The sequence below is a fragment of the Alosa pseudoharengus genome, unplaced genomic scaffold, assembly GCF_046254945.1.
Source record: "Alosa pseudoharengus isolate Yale_2024_CS ecotype anadromous, Long Island Sound unplaced genomic scaffold, YU_APseudo_1.1 YU_APseudo_1.1_scf_13, whole genome shotgun sequence".
In the NCBI taxonomy this organism is placed as follows: Eukaryota; Metazoa; Chordata; class Actinopteri; order Clupeiformes; family Clupeidae; genus Alosa; species Alosa pseudoharengus.
In genome coordinates, this window is record NW_027468598.1 from 31,290,008 (window position 1) to 31,302,523 (window position 12,516).

The following is a 12,516-nucleotide window of genomic DNA, read 5'->3' on the forward strand; positions in this document are numbered from 1 at the left end:
CGTGACAGTGACATGGTAGCCTGGTCAACAGATGACGTTGCCAGCTGGTAACGAGAATAATGTTTACGCGACGTCGTGCCATGGTACTCGCAAACGTTTTCATTTGGTGCCATGATTTAGTCGTGCTATGGTCACATGCAAAAGTGTTCATTTAGTGCCATGATTAAAATTGCCACAATGTTGTGACCTTCCCACCTATTACATAACCAGCTGGTACTGTGAATAACATCACCACAAAGTCGTGCTATGATCCATATCCTGCTTTATCTAGGATACTTTAGCCTTTATTGAATTAGCCTATCTGTCTGATTAAGGCTACATGAGCTTGCAAAAATGACCATTGACAACTTCATATCAGTTTGAAAAACAAGTACATTTATTCACTCTTTACTTGCACTTGTACTGTGATTCACTGGCATCCGTGAACCACCCCGTTGCAGTCAGCCCCCGATCCGAGAGCTGAGTTTTAAACATTTTAAACTGCTGTTGAGTGACATTCCCAGAATTCTGTGTGTGTACAGTATGTCAGTGTGAATGAATAATGTGCGATTGTCGGTTATTTTAGTTGTATTTGCGTTTACCATTATGTGTATTTGTTAGTGTAAAGTCTGTCTATGGTTGTGCCCCATGTGTTTATTCCCTTGCTGATATGGTGTGATTCAAGGCCGTAGTCATGATGTCAACATTGGGGGGGACCAAATCTGTGGTGGGGTCTGAGGGACCCCCAAACAGAATTTCAATACATTTCATGCAAAAATATTATTAAAAATCACAAACAAGTCGTTAGTTAGGTCAGTCAATTAGGTTATTCCAAACTTTTGACGGATACAGATGCCACCCCCCACCCCCGTGAGTTTTGTGAAAAGAGAAGGGTGGAGAAGAAGCAACTTCACTGGTCCGTCCCTGGACCCGTGACTCCATTTGTGTTCAAAATGTATACTTTAAAAGAAATTACAAACTACAGTATCTTATGATAACCTCTATATTACACAGAATGTGGTTCTTTGACTTATTACTTACACCTGAAGATTTTTTTAAACTAATGCTTAGACTCATAGGTTTGGAGCCTAATAAGATTGTGTCTTTTAATTTAGATTTTATTATCCTCGCGGCTAATCACACAATTTTAACGTAGTTTGAAAGGTACAGGATTCAGGAATAGGCTACTAAGACAGGCCCCTCTTCTGTCTGACTCACCTCATGTTACCCCTGTATGCGTTATAGACTGGCTTCTGACAGAAATGACGTTTTGTGCCAACATGTAGAAACACTAGGCCAGGGGTATTCAATTAATCTTCAGCGAGGTCCAGTTACGGAAAATTTCCTCAAGCAAAGGTCCGGAGCATCATAATGTTTAACGTGCGTGTATAATATTAGGATGGATGGATGGAGCCTAGTTGTAGATAGATAGATAGATAGATAGATAGATACTTTATTGATCCCCAAGGGGAAATTCAAGAAATAGAAGAGTGTAGGCCTAGGCCTAATGTTTAATGTGAAATAAAACTAGATGTACCGCATAGCGGTACAAAATATGACCGCTGCTCAGTCCTGTACATCCATTCCGCGAAAATAAATCATATTAATGAATTTGTCTCCATCTTCTACTCCATCCCCCACTCTTGAAACTTTTGTGTATGCTTGTTTGGAATGTGTGTTTGCACACATTCCGCACACAAAGTAGCCTACTGACGCTGCAAAGGTGAATAGATTTGTTTCTGGGCCAAAAAATGTGTAGTATTGTTATAAAACCTTTAAAATCTCTAAACAATCATAAGTAGGGCAGTTCATCACAGTCCATCCATTGCAACTGGACTGATGAAAGGTACACCTGTAGGCTACATTGTATTTGGGAAAAGCAGAAGGTAGCAGCATAATGTATTTATTTATTTATTATTAAACAAAACAATCCCTGTCAGTTCCATGCAGTTTTCAACAGCTATCAAGAAGAGAGGTCACGTCATGGATTTTTGTGAATGTTTCTTCTTCTACATATGCATAAGTTTAGTCATCTACAGTAGTTCAAATGATATTCAGCTTTATTGTCAATGCACAAATTAAATACCAGTAGTCTAAAACTAAATGCCGTTTTACCCAGTGGTTCAAATAACTGACATGTCCAAAAGGGCCTTCATGAAATGCGTTGCGAGACTGTTCACACATTTTAACGGGCAAAGTTGAAGAGCTACTGTCCGTTATTGTTTGTGCAAATAATATGCTGATTCATGTTTTCTTGCATTTTGCAACTATGAGGTCCATGGTTAAGCTCAATCTTTTGACGCAATCTTTTGATTTTCACCCAGCCTAGTCCATGATAGGCGCCCGATAGAAATATTGTTTAATTTTGCGATTGAGATATCCACGCACTGGCGCCCCCCTGCGACGTGTTCGCCCCCCGGTTTCAGAGCTATTCTAAATGCAAAAATGCATAGAGGGAGTTATGACAAAACCGTGACTGTTAACAAACTTTAAGCTATATAAGGTAGGCCCTATGCTAGGCCTATTACAGAACACTTGTCACTAGGCTATGCTGGCGACCCAAATAAAATCTCCTTTGGAACCAATGGCTTACACCTTACAGTATCAAGCTGCCACCTCTTGGCGAAAAGTTAATAGTTTTGCATATCAGTAATACATTTCACGTAGATCACGGAAAGGGCGAATGAAGTGGACACTTGTAAATGGAACCCAACCCACTGTACAGTAGCTCAAGGTCTGTGGTTAAGCAGCCATAATGAAAGCGTTATCATTGTTTGGATACTTCACACACACGTGTTTTTTAATCGCATAGACTACAACTACCAAGCTGGAATCAAAGCACATCGACTCCCCTCTCACACCCTAAACACGCACTTCGAACAAACAAAAAGCGCCTCAGTCTCACGGAATAGCCATAGGCAAACTGTATCTGACCGGTGTAACGTTGGTACTAAATCATCCATCGCAAAGAATGATTTTTGTAGCACGTGCAACAAATATGTGTAAGTACAGCCCTGTCCTGAATACATCTCAACGTGCGCTCTAAAACATCTGGTTTAAATGGAGATGTAGATCATCACGGGTGCGTTAATAAATCTACATTGCGGCGAGTTGACACAAATTATTCACTTTGACGAATTTATGTAGTTTCAGTTACTTTACTTTGAGCCATGCTCTTCCTTACTTGAATCACCTTTGAAAATAGAGGATTGTAGCCTATATGGGTGTTTGGGAATGAGCGTTGACTCAGATGCTTTTTGAGACTTTGAGCAGCTAAATGTCGCAGCCCGGTGTTTAGGATGCATCATAGACAGGTTATCTTTCAGGTAGCCTATATATTTTCCATTAAAAAACCATCACGTAGCGAACGTGTTGTGGCTAACTCACTTATGTCATGCAGAAATCATCCTACCCTTAGACGTTCTCTGCGGCAAACTACTGTACAGTCTTGTCCTTGTAGGAAGCGTAGTGTCTTTTCAACCCACTTTAGATTAACTTCCAACAAAATTAGTCTCACTGCAACGATGCGCCATCTAGTGGACAAACGACTACGTGACGCCAATACTGGAAATGCAGCCAAATTATTATTATGATGAATATGTGGTTTTCCTTTAATCCTACTGAATGTGTAATTATGTATCGGCCGTTCTAATTGCCGATACTGATGGAATACGTGCCTGTGTGTGTGTGTGTATATGTGTGCACCACTATCTACAGGCCAATGAGTGTACAGTCACTAAATGTACACATAACTTAATTTTTTAGACCCCCCCATGGATGAAATTTGGCATACCCCCAGAGAATGTCAGGTTAATCATACACATAAAATTTGGTGCAGTTCTGAACATCTTTACTGAAGAGAGGGGCGATTAAAGCAGAATGATATTGCATTTTCATTTTTTACCGGGGGGGGTGCAAATCACAAAAGAGTGATTATGGGCTAGGTTGATGTGGGCCCTTGAGACCAACATACCATAAAAATGTCTTCATCCTCGGTGCCACGGTTCAGGTAGTTATTAAGGAAAAACTGCATTTTTTGGGTTTCGGGGGGCCCAGCGCGGAGGGGGAGTGGCCCCCGGGGACCAAACGAAATTTTTCCGTAAAAGTCTAGTGGTGCTACATACCCACCAAATTTCATGTGCCCCAGTGTTTCGGTGCCCCGGGTATCGTTGACCAAAATTTCAGGAAGTAGATGACGAAAAAAAAAAAAAAAAAAAAAAAAAAAAAAAAACTTTGACAATCCCTATATGACCGCTTCGCTAGCTTCGCTAGCGGCGGTCATAATAAGTAGCCTAAAAGGCAACATTCGAAATGAGGAGAAATAAGGCAAGATAAGAGTAGCCTATTTGGGGAGAAAAACTTGAGTAGCCTTGGTTATTTTTAAGATCTTAACGTGAACTTAAAATAAAATTTGAGCTGAGACAAGGATGGATATTCCACAGCTGGTTCCTTGAACCCATTAATCAGCAAGTTTAATTTTTTTTTTTTTTTTTTTTTTTTATGTTGACCTGAAATCCCTGAAACCCAGGAATATCACGTTGTTGGGCAGTGAATGCATGTAGGCTTAACTAGATTGTGGTGGATCAATCATATTGCCTTCTTAAATCGTAAAATATTCTGTGGTCTCACTGTTCACTGTTGAATGGGCCTAGCCTACCCTATGCTTGCTCAAAATATATGCTTTGTCTAGTAGAGGTGCTTCAAATTGGCGCTTAAAATCGCCTGTCTCAGAATACAGAAGAGGTCCAGGGCAATTCCGCGCAAAACTGTCACATCCATATTTAGTTGGCGTTACGGGCGTGACAGTTTTGCGTGGTATTGCCCCCGTATCGTTATATAAAGCTCTCTTCTCGCTCTCTAGCTTTCTCCTCTTTGAGCAATCGATGATTTGAAAATAACTTACTTATCGTTAACTTAGATATCCATCTGATTGTTTCTCGTCCCGTCTCCTCTCCTCGCTCGTTTCAGGCTATCAGTCTCTTCTCCATAGTAGGCTACTACTTTACTCACTGACTCGACTTTATCAGAATTCACAGATTTCACTGGCTGAGTAGCAGCAAGCGAAATGATGGTTCCTGAAGCTCCTCAAGTAAATGCTGTTATCCTAACCAACTAAACATTTAGCGCAGCTTTGAAATCTTACGTGAAAATCTAAATTAGGCTATTATGGTCTGGGTCCGGATAGGATCGATCACGTCACGGTCCGGACTCGGACCGCGGTCCGCCATTTGGTGATGGCTGATGTATGGGATTTCCTTAGCCTGTGCTACACCTTTCCAAGAAGTTTTGTGAAAATTGTACCAGTAGCTTTTGCGAGATTGTTGACAGCCCTACCTCACCGCAGTAGGGTGCAGTACCTAAATGGAAGCTTTTGATAGCGCACGCCACTAACGAAAAACGGAAAATCACCAGGACAAACCACTCAGGGGTGTAGGCTACTCTGGAACCATAGAATTTGTGCGTTATTTACGTTTGATTAGGCTACATTTCAGATACGTGTTGGTTTCCTGTAGGCCTAGTATAGCGCTTTATTCTTTCTTTATTTTTCTATGTCCGAATATTGGGGGGGACATTTTGGTCATATTTGAATATTGGGGGGGACACGTCCCCCTCAATGTCTATGGTGACTACGGCCCTGGTGTGATTACCCTTGTTGTGTGTTGCGTGTGCAAGTATCTCGTGTTGCAGGTTACAAACATCTTCAAATGTGAGCTCTATTACTAATCGTAAAATTAGCTGCACACAATGAGCATCATTGTTCTATCTGCTCTGCTGAATTGTTGAGCACAGCTGGGATCTATGAGTGCACTCTCTAGAGAACATGAAGTCTTCAAGTTAGGCTGAATGTGTACATTGTGAAAATAATGATTGACATGAACTTAATAAGGATAAAAATTAAATTATGAAAGCTTGATGACGCCCGGAGGTTGTTATAGTAACGTCATTGACATTGCCAGAAGGTCCTCTGCACGTAACTTTAGGTCACAGGAACGGACCAGAAATGTAGTCTCCACGATATCCAACTACGTTGTGGCGACATACTGTATGCAGTATGTGCTCACAACGTTGCTACAGCGTATCTGTGTTAGCTGGGATGTTCTGACATGACTGTGTCCATTACTTGTGTATTGAGAGCAGTTATGGCCAGCATAACATGGAGTCCACGCTTGGTAACGCCAAAACGGGTCCCTTCATGGTGAACTGGCAATGATAGAAATTGGATAAGGCACGGTACTTAGCTGAATAGATTGACACAATACTCGCTACATCCTATCAAGAAGACTATATTGGAGATGTCTTAAGGGAGACAATGTCAAGTTTGTGCTTTGTTAGATTTTTTTGCTGTTGAGTCCATCAGGACGTCTGTGTGGAGAGAAATCAATGCGTTAGACAATGCGTTAGGCTCTGGCCCTGCTGGTGCACTTGGCAAAGAGGTCCCTTTCTTTGAGCTGCCTGCTAATCAAACGGCTAATTCTGCCCTGTGGGTGAGATTAGGGCTCGACTGCACTCGCGTCCCCTCACTGTGTCATCTGCCAGCTTATTCCCAAGCCGGGCAATTATACCCATCCGTTATTGTGTGTGTGTGTGTGTGTGTGTGTGTATGCATGCGTGTGTGTGTGTGTGTGTGTGTGCTGCCCTGAGTGATTTATTTGTTCGTTTACGTATTTTAATGAGATTTGTCAGGGAAATAGATCACTGGCATGATCATTACAGTGTCCAAATTATCTGCAGCCATACACTTAAGTCATAGATGAGGATCTCCCACCAGGCTCATTTTCCAGTGTGAAGACATACTGTGTTTTTATTTGAGATGGTAAACAACAATGCCCCGATCTGCCCAGAAAGATTATGTGAATGTCCTTTGCATAGTTTTTTTTACAGACTATTGATTAAATAATGAGAGTAATTGTGTGAATAATGTATATTAGGCTATATATGATATCCTAGTTCTTGTATGTTGTATTCACGTGTGTTTTGGGGCACAAGGTAACACTTTCTATGAAGGTTGCATTTATAGCGCCCTATGAATGCATTCATAATGTTTTATAAGGTGTCTATAAAGCATTGCAATGCTCATTATTACTATCTATATGTATTCACAAGTTGTCATAACCAACTTCATGATGCATTATGACAGCTAATCATGAATGATTATATTTTTAATTTGAATAATGCATTATATGTCAGATCTTAAATATGTCAAGATCTGCCTACTCACTTGTCAGTTTTATGATGCATCATAACTACTTTGCTTTGCTAAATGCATATAGTGATGCATAAAAAGTTTTGACTTCTACTGTAGTCCTATATATATCTATAGCTATGAGTATATGTAATAAAGTTATAATAATTTATACATCTCCGTACAGTACACAATTATAAACAGCTATGCGATATTATAAATGTTATTTGTCAGCTCTAAGTAAAGTGACAAGAATATGACCCTATTATTAACAGATATAATTTCACTGAGTAATTAAAGGGTGCAATGAACTAAGTACCGAGTCTAGCATCTTCACCCCATATGCACAATATTATAAATTACTATGTTAATGTCATAGGTGTTATTTGTCAGCTTTAGGTAAAGTAGAGCAAATGACGTGTTGTTATAAATAGATATAAGGTTATTATAAACAAATATGAGGCACAATGTAATGAGAGCCTGGACAGTAAAGACAAAAGGAATGCATTTAGTTCACTTTAATTTCATTTAAACTAACACACATAATCAGACTGATTATCAAAGCTCTGAGCACATTACACAAACACAATGAGACAGGCCAAAAAAGTGGCACGGCATGGTCCTATATTTTTTTGGTGGTGGTTATTATTGGAATAAAACTCACAATGCCACTGAAATCTATCTTGGGTCATTATGAAAGATCGTTCGAATCAAAATAGACCTTTGGTTTAAATGAAAATAAAGTGGACTAAATGCATTCCTTTTGTCTTTACTGTCCAGGCTCTCATTTCATTGTAGGATAATAGGGTCATATTTTTGTCACTTTACTTAGAGCTGACAAATAACACTTATGATATTGCATGGGAGATGTATACATTATTATAACTTTATTACATATACTTATAGCTATAGATATATAAGACTAAAACTCTTTCAAAACTCTTTATGCATCACTATACGCATTTAGCAAAGCAAAGTAGTTATGATGCATCATAAAACTGACAAGTGAGTAGGCAGATCTTGACATATTTATAATGCATTATTCAGATTAAAATTATAATCATTTATAATTAGCTGTCATAATGCATCATGAAGTTGGTTATGACGACTTGTGAATACATATAGATGGTAATAATGAGCATTACAAAGCTTTATAGACACCTTATAAAATGTTATGAATGCATTCATAGGGCGTTATAAATACAACCTTCATAGAAAGTGTTACCGGGCACCAGGGGCGCCTGCAGGAATTAATGCTATGGTACGCACACCCGACCCATAACGTTCTGACAAGCACACCAATTGCCTACCTTGTTCTTGCCCATCTGGAATAACTCCTCTAGCTTTGCTGCCTCCATACTTTCTGTTGTTTAAACTTGTGATCCATCATGAGTATTGAATTAGTGAATTAGCTCAACATTGTGTGCTGATAACCACATATAGATAGATAGCCGAGTAAAAGAAAACAAGTAACGTTAGCCTACGTGCCTGCATGCGTATTGTGTCTCCTGCTCAAACAAAATGTGCGCGCGTTAATTTTGAAAGTGAAGTAAAGTGTTCACTAACTTACGTAATAGAAAATTGTAAATAGCCTGATGGCAGCTAATGGGATACTGTGCATAGTTGGGAAGGTATGGTGGGCCAATTTGGTGTGAATACACACACACACAGGGACATTTTCTCTCGTTGTAGAGCCTGATGGTACGCACAGTGCGTACGGACGTACACCTGCCGGGCACAATTTACTTGCATAGACCTCTTTAGATTAACTACAGATGCTCAGGTTATGAACAAACTGACTTATAGACAATATTTTTCAAAAAATGTATCTCAATAAAGAAACTCAGCAACAAGCCCAAATTTTGGTCAGATGATCCTCACATACTGAATGATATATGGTAAAATTAAAAACAAAATCCTGTTAACTGTCCACGTGGTGAAATGAGAAGATGAAAACGGGCTTTTTGAAAATCAAGCCCAATTAAAAAAAAATTGCTCTGACAACATATTAACGATAACAACCAAAGTTAATGTTTGGACATGACCTTATAATCCATATATGAGTGGGAAAAAAATCTGATGAATTTGTGTCACATACTTTTTGAATGAGAAGCCCTCAGAGGTGATGCTGTATTTTCACATAATGAATTTATAGCCATTTTCAGAGCTTTGCAGAGGGGAATTTACACAAGATTTTACACACGTCTGATCTGATTGGATTTTTTCATTCAATAGGAAAATGTACTTCTATTCACATAGTTTCACTAAAGTATGTGAAATAGCAAAAGAGCCAATAATGTTGGAAGTTGAACAAAAATGATTGTTCACCACGATGCTTAAAACAACTTGGAACTTTAAAGGGCTGTAGTTTTGGAACCATTAGTGATATAGATATACTTTTTAAGATTTATGTATAGGTTTGGTCTACAAACACCTGTGATTTTTTTGGAGAGGGTACCTGTCAGCCACTGGGTTATTTGACACGGAATGACCCTAAAGTCTTTGTATGCAAACTATCCAACTAAAGTGTCACAGTAGGTGGTTTAAAGTATAATTTTGGGAAAGATAACACAGGTAAAATACATTTCTATCCACCTTACTCATGAAACCGGAAAATCCATCCGGTTTTCATCTGCCGTCCATTCTGTTTACATTACTAGTCTCAGCATGTTAACTATGCTATATAACTATTCCATATAATATATAACTGACAGAGAAATACAGTATATAAGTTTGCTTTTACATGGCTTAGGATACGTCAAGAACTGTCTACCGTCACATTAAAATCAAAGATTCTAGAACAGAGCTCTGTTCTAGAATCTTTGATTAAAATCAATACAATGCAGCTTTGGCCAGAAATAGAAAACAGGATTTTTGAATAATGAGGTGTCATGGCAACACCCATTGTTGGCTGGAGAATATCGTGGATACAAATGTGATTTTAAAGTTTAAAAGTTGAATTGCCCTTGGTCGCCCCATCCATCTCTTTCCCCTGGCCTCAGGATAGTTTAACTATTATTCTAACTTCTCACACACAGTGTGAGAGACTGCTACTTCACATACAGACAGTCGACTTTGCCAAACATTTAATTGAATGTTTATGTAAAAGGTTGCGTCGTCTTTGATCAATGCAAGCATGAGTCACCCCCTCTCATTTGCTATGTTAATGGAGATTGGTTTTGTAAACCCTCACATCCACACAACACCGCAGCAGTTGGATTTGTTTTAATGCCTGATAGAATTCCGTTTGAAAAATACCAATGACTAATTTAGCTTATGACATAGGAGTGACTTTAATTTATTTCCATAAATGTATGCAAAAGGAAACTCAAGTAAGATTACAGCTAAATTGTATTATTGTCACACTAAATTAGTTTGTACACTATAACACAGCAGACTAGTATATGAATTAAACATTGACTACATCACAGAGGGAACATCTAAAAATATGTTTGTATGTGTGTGTGTGCTTGTGACATATGAAGCACATGTAAATATAATTCTCAAAAAGAAATGTAATATAAATTTGTTCCTTAGAAGTCTAGATATTGATAGACATTGATTGAAACAAAAGACAATACCGTGGGAGTGTACTTACTCATGAATATGTATCGTAACTTTATACTCAGTTCATTTGGATGCTGCAATTGCATAACATGTAATAAGCTGATATGCTGTAACAGTATCCAAGGACTACCTGTATCATTGCAACTAATCCATTATAACGTATGGCAGTATCATCTTATATGACGTGTTCATGTGTATCATCTGAAAATCAGCTTAATTCAGTAGGGTCTTACCCGTGTTTCTGTAAATGAATGCAACATACAGAAATCTCTCTTCCTCAGGTCTTTCATCCCAAGGTTGCTGCGCTGCGGACGCTGCGTTACCAGGGGAGAACGGACTCTTGATCATTGCTATTCTACCATCATAGAGGCCTATTGCGCTTGTGCGCGCGCGCCACTAGGCAATGGCGTTCATGCTGTGATTAAACTCATTCCCACATATCGGTCTCAACTCAAAAAACAAAAACCGATCAAGAGGTCTGTACAGAAATGGACACCCGCTGCAACTGAAACACTACAAGCCTGCTTTGACATTACAGACTGGGAAACTGGGAAACTTGATTTGCATGGATGAGCATCAAACCAGCTAATAGGCTAACTGAAATAACACCCATGCCAATCTCTAGGTATGGTGAAGGGTATGGGACGATGTGGGGCTATTTTAATTCCAAAGGCCATGGTAACTTTATCAGGATGCACAGTATTCTGGATCCATGAAATAACTGCCCTTTAAAAATAAAAATCTGCCTGTCTCTATGGGAATTTAACATAGGGGTGTCAATACTTATGACCCCTGTATTTTAAGGAAGAACATTTATTTATTTATGATACATTATTCATTCACTAAGAAAATTGGTGTCCTTAAAGGTTAGATATGTCTTCATTTTTCACTTAAGGCATTAAGATCAATTTCCAAAAGATGATTTTATATTCCTCTTTTCAGTCAACTTTAGCATGGGTGCCAACACTTTTGGCCATCACTGTATAAGGCCAGGATTGAACAACAGGTCGGGGATAAGAACATCAGAGCTGCCTACAATCTGCCACAGGCTACAAAAAGCCCCCCCCCACCAGCCTCTACCGACCCAAATCTACCAGACAAGTTCGATGTGATGTGTTTTGCACTGGGTTCGAAGCCCCACGTGGGTCCCCCCACTCCATCCCCCCTGCCGCCCCCTCACCTGCTCCACTGGTCATCTCGGAGCATGAGGTTCGGAGGCTCTTCAAAGGTCAGAACATCAGGAAAGCGCGGGGACCAGACATGGTGTCCCCTGCTACCTTCAAGCACTGTGCCAGCGAGCTGACCCCAGTGTTTACGGACATTTTTAATCAGTCATTAGAACTATGCCGAGTACCTGCCTGCTTCAAATCTAATTCAAATTCAAATTCCGGTACCGAAAAAGCCCAAGATCACCTGCTTGAATGACTACTGGTGTGCAGTCAGTAACCTGGAGCATAACATCAACAAAACAGTGGAGATGACAGTGGACTTCCGCAAAAAGCCCCCGACTCATCCTCCTCTGGTCATTAACAACTCATCTGTTACTGTGGTAGAGGACTTTAAGTTCCTGGGCACAACCATCACCAACACACTCAAATGGGACAATCTCCCAACTAAGAAAGGCCAGCAGCGCCTGTTTTTCCTCCGCCGCCTAAAAGGACTACAGGTCAGTCCAAGGCCAGGCTACAAAGAGTCGTCCGGGCAGCAGAGCGCATCATCGGCTGCCCCCTGCCCCCCATCATGGACCTGTACAGCTCCAGGTCCATTAACAGATCTGCGAAGAGAGA